At 43.8% G+C, this 5,740-nt stretch overlaps 1 pseudogene; it reads right to left on the bottom strand.

The window, feature by feature from the left end:
* Window positions 1–945: 945 nt before the first annotated feature.
* Window positions 946–1,727, bottom strand: LOC150006033 (vesicle-associated membrane protein-associated protein A-like; annotated as a pseudogene).
* Between the last annotated feature and the right edge of the window lie 4,013 nt (window positions 1,728–5,740).

The raw sequence follows: 5,740 nt of genomic DNA, 5'->3' as shown, positions 1-5,740 counted from the left end.
ACTGCTGTTATGTTGTAAGGGGTGGAGCCTTAGGGATTCATCAGTACAGGGCGACCTGTTTCACCACGTTGTGGTGGTGTATGTGGGGGAGGGGTCTGAGAGGGAACAATGCCACCTGCTCTGCACTTGCCCCTTTTCCAGGCACCTCTCCCACTTCTGCACCGGACTGGTGCCCCTCTAGCTGCTGCCCTGGCCGTCGCTCCCAGAGTGGCTGGGTCTGCGGATGTTCTAGGACCGTGGGGTCCTTTAAACAAGTGGACTCTACTGAGAGACCACCAGTTTCTTCTTCCACCCCAACCCCCACTGGTTTGCACAGTCAGAAGCAATGAGGCTTGATTTTCTCTGGTGCTGAGACTGTGAGCTGCTAGGTCCAGTGAGGAGCTGGGAACACTCCCCAGGTGTCCCTTCTGACTTTAAAATGTGTGACTGCGCTTTCTGCTGGCCTGCCGCCACCGCCGCTGCTGCTGCCACCACAGCGCATCCTCTCCGCCCCTCCTACCTGTCTGGATGAGTATTTCTTCTTTATATCTTTGTTTGCTGGACTTGCATGCAGTTTGATATTCTGGAACTTCTGGTTGTTTCTAGTTTTGAGGTAGTTGTATTCCTTCTTAGTTGTGGAGGGAGATGTAGCATGTCTGTCTACATCTCCATCTTGGCTGGAAGTCCTCCACAAAGAACAATTCTTTATTTAGGAATTTCATAAAGGACTGAATGTGCAACTGCCATCTGCTAGTGATGATCTGGTAATACACAATTTGTCCAATAGCCAACAGTTTGTTTTAATTGTGTTTTTTAACCATAAAAGATTAAGGGCAAAGACTATATGATACTGTACACACACACACAAAAGGTCACTGTGGACCATACTACCAATGAAATGGTAGGTAAACAGATCTTTTTCTGGTCAAGAGAAAATAAAAGAAATAGCACTCTGCATGCTTCACTCTACAAGGTAAATTTCCCTAGAAAGAACACAATGAAAATGGCTGCAATTACAAGAAGTGAAGGAACACATTATCTCTGAAGGATGCAGTTGAGGTTGACCCAGGTTTATCCGAATGTGCTACCTTTTTGAGCCTTAAGCCTTCATATTTCAGGTGTCAGTTTTCTTCTGATAGCTTCATTATTTCTCCCTGAAGTCTTTTACACTCTTCCATGAGTTTCCTTGTTTCAGTATCATTGAGTCAAACACTATATGGTTTTGACATTAGTCCATCTTGTTTAGATGCATTCAGTGGAATGGCTTTGCTAGGTTCCATATCATTCAATTTATCATTTTCATTGGGCATTTCAAAAACACATCTCAATTTAGAATCTATTAATTCATTGGGTTTTGCCTCTTTCCACACAGCTTCCAGATATGAAATATTTGGTGGAGCAAAAATGGTCTGTACCATAAATTTCTGTTTACTTTTTTCATTGGGATCAGAGTCAAAAACCTGTAGCATTATTGAAACAGTCACGGTTGACCCTGGGTCAATGATTCCACTGTTGGGCCTCAACAGTCACGGTTGACCCTGGGTCAATGATTCCACTGTTGGGCCTCACACAGTACTGACGAGGTGCTGTAGTCTTCACTTTGAAGCATACTTTTCTATCCGATGGATTTCACAACTCAAGATTTATAGTGACTACATCTCTGAAGGGGCATTTGAATTTGAGTCTGTGGGAGGGTCGAGGACCAGGATCTGCTCGTGCTTCACCATGGCCACAGAGGTGGATGCCATCAAAGAGACAGCAGAGAGCCTGATAGTCTTCTAGGCATTCCTTTGTAGATAACTCTCTGCTTTTCTCTTGCTGTTTGTAAGATTCTTTCTTTATCTTCAAACTTCAGCATTTTAATTATGATGTGTCTTGGTGTGGCCCTCTTTGGGTCCAGCTTGTTTGGGACTCTCTGTGCATCCTGGACTTGCATGTCTATTTCCTTTTCCAAATTAGGGAAATTTTCCTTCATTAGTTTTTTTTTCTTCTTCTTTCTTCATTAGTTTTTCACATAAGTTTTCAATTTTTTGCTCTTCTTCCTCTCCTCCTGGCACCTCTGTGATTCAGATGTTGGCATGTTTAAAGTTGTCCTAGAGGTTCCTAAGCTTCTTCTCATTTTGTTCAATTCTTGCTTCCTCGTTCTGTACTGGTTGACTGTTTTTTTCTTCCTTATGTGCCAAATCATTGATTTAAACCCTGGTTTCCTTCCCTTCACCATTGGTTTCATGTGGATTTTCCTTTTTTTCACTTAGCATAGCCTTCATTTCTTCCCTTATGCATTTGTCATACTTAATCTTGTCTAAGTCTTTGAGTATAATCATCACCCATGTTTTGAACTCTTCATATGTTAGGTTGGCTATCTCCTTGTCGCTTAGTTCTCCCACTGGAACCTTGATCCATTCCCTGTTTTGGCTGAACTTCTCTGTCTCCTCAATATGACAATTCCTGTGTTTGCCTCTGTGTCTTAGGTAGAGCTGTCATACCTGTTATGTTGTAAGGGGTGGAGCCTTAGGTATTCATCAGTACAGGGAAACCCGTTTCACCACGTTGTGGCACTGTGTGGGGGGAAGGGGTCTGAGAAGAAACAATGCTACTTGGTCAGCACTCGCCCCTTTTCCAGGCACTTCTTTCACTTCCCATATGGGACTAGTGCCCCTCTAACTGTTGCCTTGGTCATGGTTCCCAGAGTGGGTGGGCTTGCAGATGGTCTAGGACCATGGGGGCCCTTAAACAAGCAGACTCTGCTGAGAGACTGGCAGTTTCTCCCTCCACTGGTTTTCACAGTCAGAAGCAATGAGGCTTTATTTTCCCCAGAGCTGGAGCCATGAGCTGCAGTGGTCTGGTGTGGTTCTGGGAGTGCTCCCCAGGTGTCCCTCCCAACTTTTATAATGTGTGACTGCTCTTTCCCCTGGCCTGCCACAGCCACTGCCTTGCTGCCACTGCTGCTGCCACCCCTACCACCACACCATGTCCTCTCTGCTCTGGCCCCACCCCTCCTACCTGTCTGGATGAGTATTTCTTCTTTATATTTCTGTTTGTTGGACTTCCATGCAGTTCAATTTTCTGGTAGTTCTAATTGTGTTTAGTTTTGAGGTATGTGTATTTCTTCTTATAGTTGTGGTGGGTTGCAATGCATGTCTACCTACACCTCCATCTTGGCCGGAAGTCCCCATTTCAGATCTTATCTCCTCATTCATTTAGGGAAACTTTACTGAATCCCCAGAACTGTTTTAGACACTGTAATAATGAAAATGAGCACAATATAATCCCAAACCCCACCACAAGCTTCCAGCCTTGTAGAGTGGTAAGCAAGATAGAAAGGACCAGATTATGAAATCAGTATAAGCCAGGCTAACCAAGAAGTATGGTTTTATCATACATCGTTGGCGGCAGCCGTCCGTCTCAAGAGACGATGGTGTAGCTTCTTAAGAGTCTATCTGCACCGCCGAGAATGGCTGTGCAGTCCGACTCGGGAGTGACACGGTATCTGTCTCCTCCCGTGTTGAATCGACATCTTGCGATGACGCTGGAGTGTCCTCTCCAGTGAAGCTGAAGCTACAGAGCCTGGGCAGGGTGATATGGAGGGTCTGCTGTTGCCCATGCAGCAGACCCCCCCTCTCTTCGCAGCTGAAGGATCCAAGGGAAAGACGGAGTCAATACAGCTTGGCTTCAGGTGCGCCGCAGGAGTTGCCGGTGTTGACTACAACGTCAAACCGCCTTAGGGACTCCGGCTCCGGATTTTCTGTCGGGGTTTACTCCCTTAGCCTTTCCCCTGAAGAGGTATGCCGCAAGGCAGCGGAGGTTTTTTGGAGTCAGAGTTTTCCTTCTCTGATGTGCCCTGACTGGAAGATCGAACCAGCGACACTTAGCTCGCAGGCCGACGCTCAATCCACTGAGCCAAACCAGTCATACATCAGTGGGGCACTATTAGATAATCTTAAGAAAGAGAGAAGCATGATTAAGTCTGCATTTTAGGAAAATTAGTTTGACAATGACAAGGAAGATGGATAGTAAGGAAAAGTGGCTAGAGATAAGAAAACCAGAGGGGAGGAAAAGTCAAATTCCAAAGCTATTGAAGATATAGAAATAACATGATTTTAGTAATAAATTGAATGGTAAGACTGAGGGAGAGGACAAAATCTAGGATGACTTCTAAGATTCTAATCTGCGTGACATTAGCAGAGGAGAAAGAAGAATTGTGTTAGTGGGAAAATGAGTTCATTTTGAACATGTTTTGTTGCAGGTGCTTTTGGGATATCTGGGCATCATCATCAAGTTTGCTGTTGTAGAAGTTTGTCTAAAACTCATGAAAAAGGTAAGGTTTGGAGTTAAGGATTCAGAAGTCATACCTTATAGATGGTAGCTGAAAAATGATTATGAATGATATTGCCAATTCTGTAGCCATTTCATACTACTCCTTAGTCCCAAATGGCTTGTATTCATCCAACATTCATTTTTATTAATTTATTATTCATTTCTTTATTTGGTTGAGTAATACATAGCTAACTCCAATATCGTATTCCAGGCAACATTAAAGATTCTAGGTTTACATAGATAATTACCTACCCTGCAGGATCTTATAGCCTGGCTGTTAATTATAAAATGTCATCTTGGAAGACTGTTAAGAATTGGGCACTCCTCCAGGATGCAGTATATGCACTGAATCAGATGCCTCTATGTGCTATGTCCAATAGGAAGAAAATATGTGCCTAGGAACCAAAAAGTGGAAATAAGAGTGGTTCCACTTACTGTCACTACTAATGACCATCTGGAGGATTTTGTTTCCCATCCTTGCAACTCTGGGCTCTGCAGAATTGGAGGGATTCATTAGGGAGTGCACTCTTGCTAGTGGAGTCAGTGAACTACGAACTATGACTGCTGCCTGGGCACTTTGGATTCCTGTGTCCAGGGACCAGCAAGCAAGAAGAGTCACAATCTTGGGAGAGAGCCTTGTCCTTGATCAGCAAGTAGAGACAGGGCAGGGCTCCTTTTACACAATGCGGGCAGGGAAGAATATGCTTGGAACTCAGGTGATTCACACGGGTGCCTCTGGCACTCTCTTGTTGAACTGTGACCTTTAATGAACTATGCAGTGGTCCCAATATGAGAAGGGAATGTTTAACAACCTCAAGTTGCAGCGTCTTTGGGATCTGCTACAGTATTTGAGCTGAAGCTACACTTTTCCCTAGTAGTCCCCAACCAATGACTGGGTATGGCAAGGATTTTCCCACACCCTTATTTATAATACATTTGGTAACTTCTCTACCTAAACCCTAACTGTAGGGTTCCAGCAGGAGCAACCATGCTCCTATATGTCCTGGCTTCCTCAACTAAGGTTGACTGATTTAAGAATTGGTGCCTGACCCAAGCTAGGCCACTCATAGTCCTTCACTTGGATTTTGTTTTAAACTATAACTGAAGAGAGAATCTCTCCAGTAAAGCAAAGTGCCAGAAGTAGACTCGTGAATTGTTAGTTTCTGGCCACGTGAGGAAACCCTTCTGGAGTGATTGAGAATGAAATAAACACACAAAAAACAGAGACACAAGAGACAGAGAGTGCCTGCAGCATTCAAGTTCTTGATGTGCAGCTGTACTCAGTTTTCCTAGAGTTTGATTGCTCCAACTTTTTCCTTCTATTGAGTAAGATAGTCTAGTATGCTTCCAATAAATATTCTAATAGAAATCTGATGTCACATAAGTAATGAACATTTTTCTAGTAGCCACATTACATTTTTTTCTAGAAACAGTTAAAATTAAT

This window comes from Furipterus horrens, unplaced genomic scaffold, assembly GCF_987537825.1.
Source record: "Furipterus horrens unplaced genomic scaffold, mFurHor1.1.pri manual_scaffold_6, whole genome shotgun sequence".
In the NCBI taxonomy this organism is placed as follows: Eukaryota; Metazoa; Chordata; class Mammalia; order Chiroptera; family Furipteridae; genus Furipterus; species Furipterus horrens.
The sequence above is the reverse complement of the archived record's forward strand: the minus strand, read 5'-3'. Positions and strand labels throughout refer to the sequence as shown.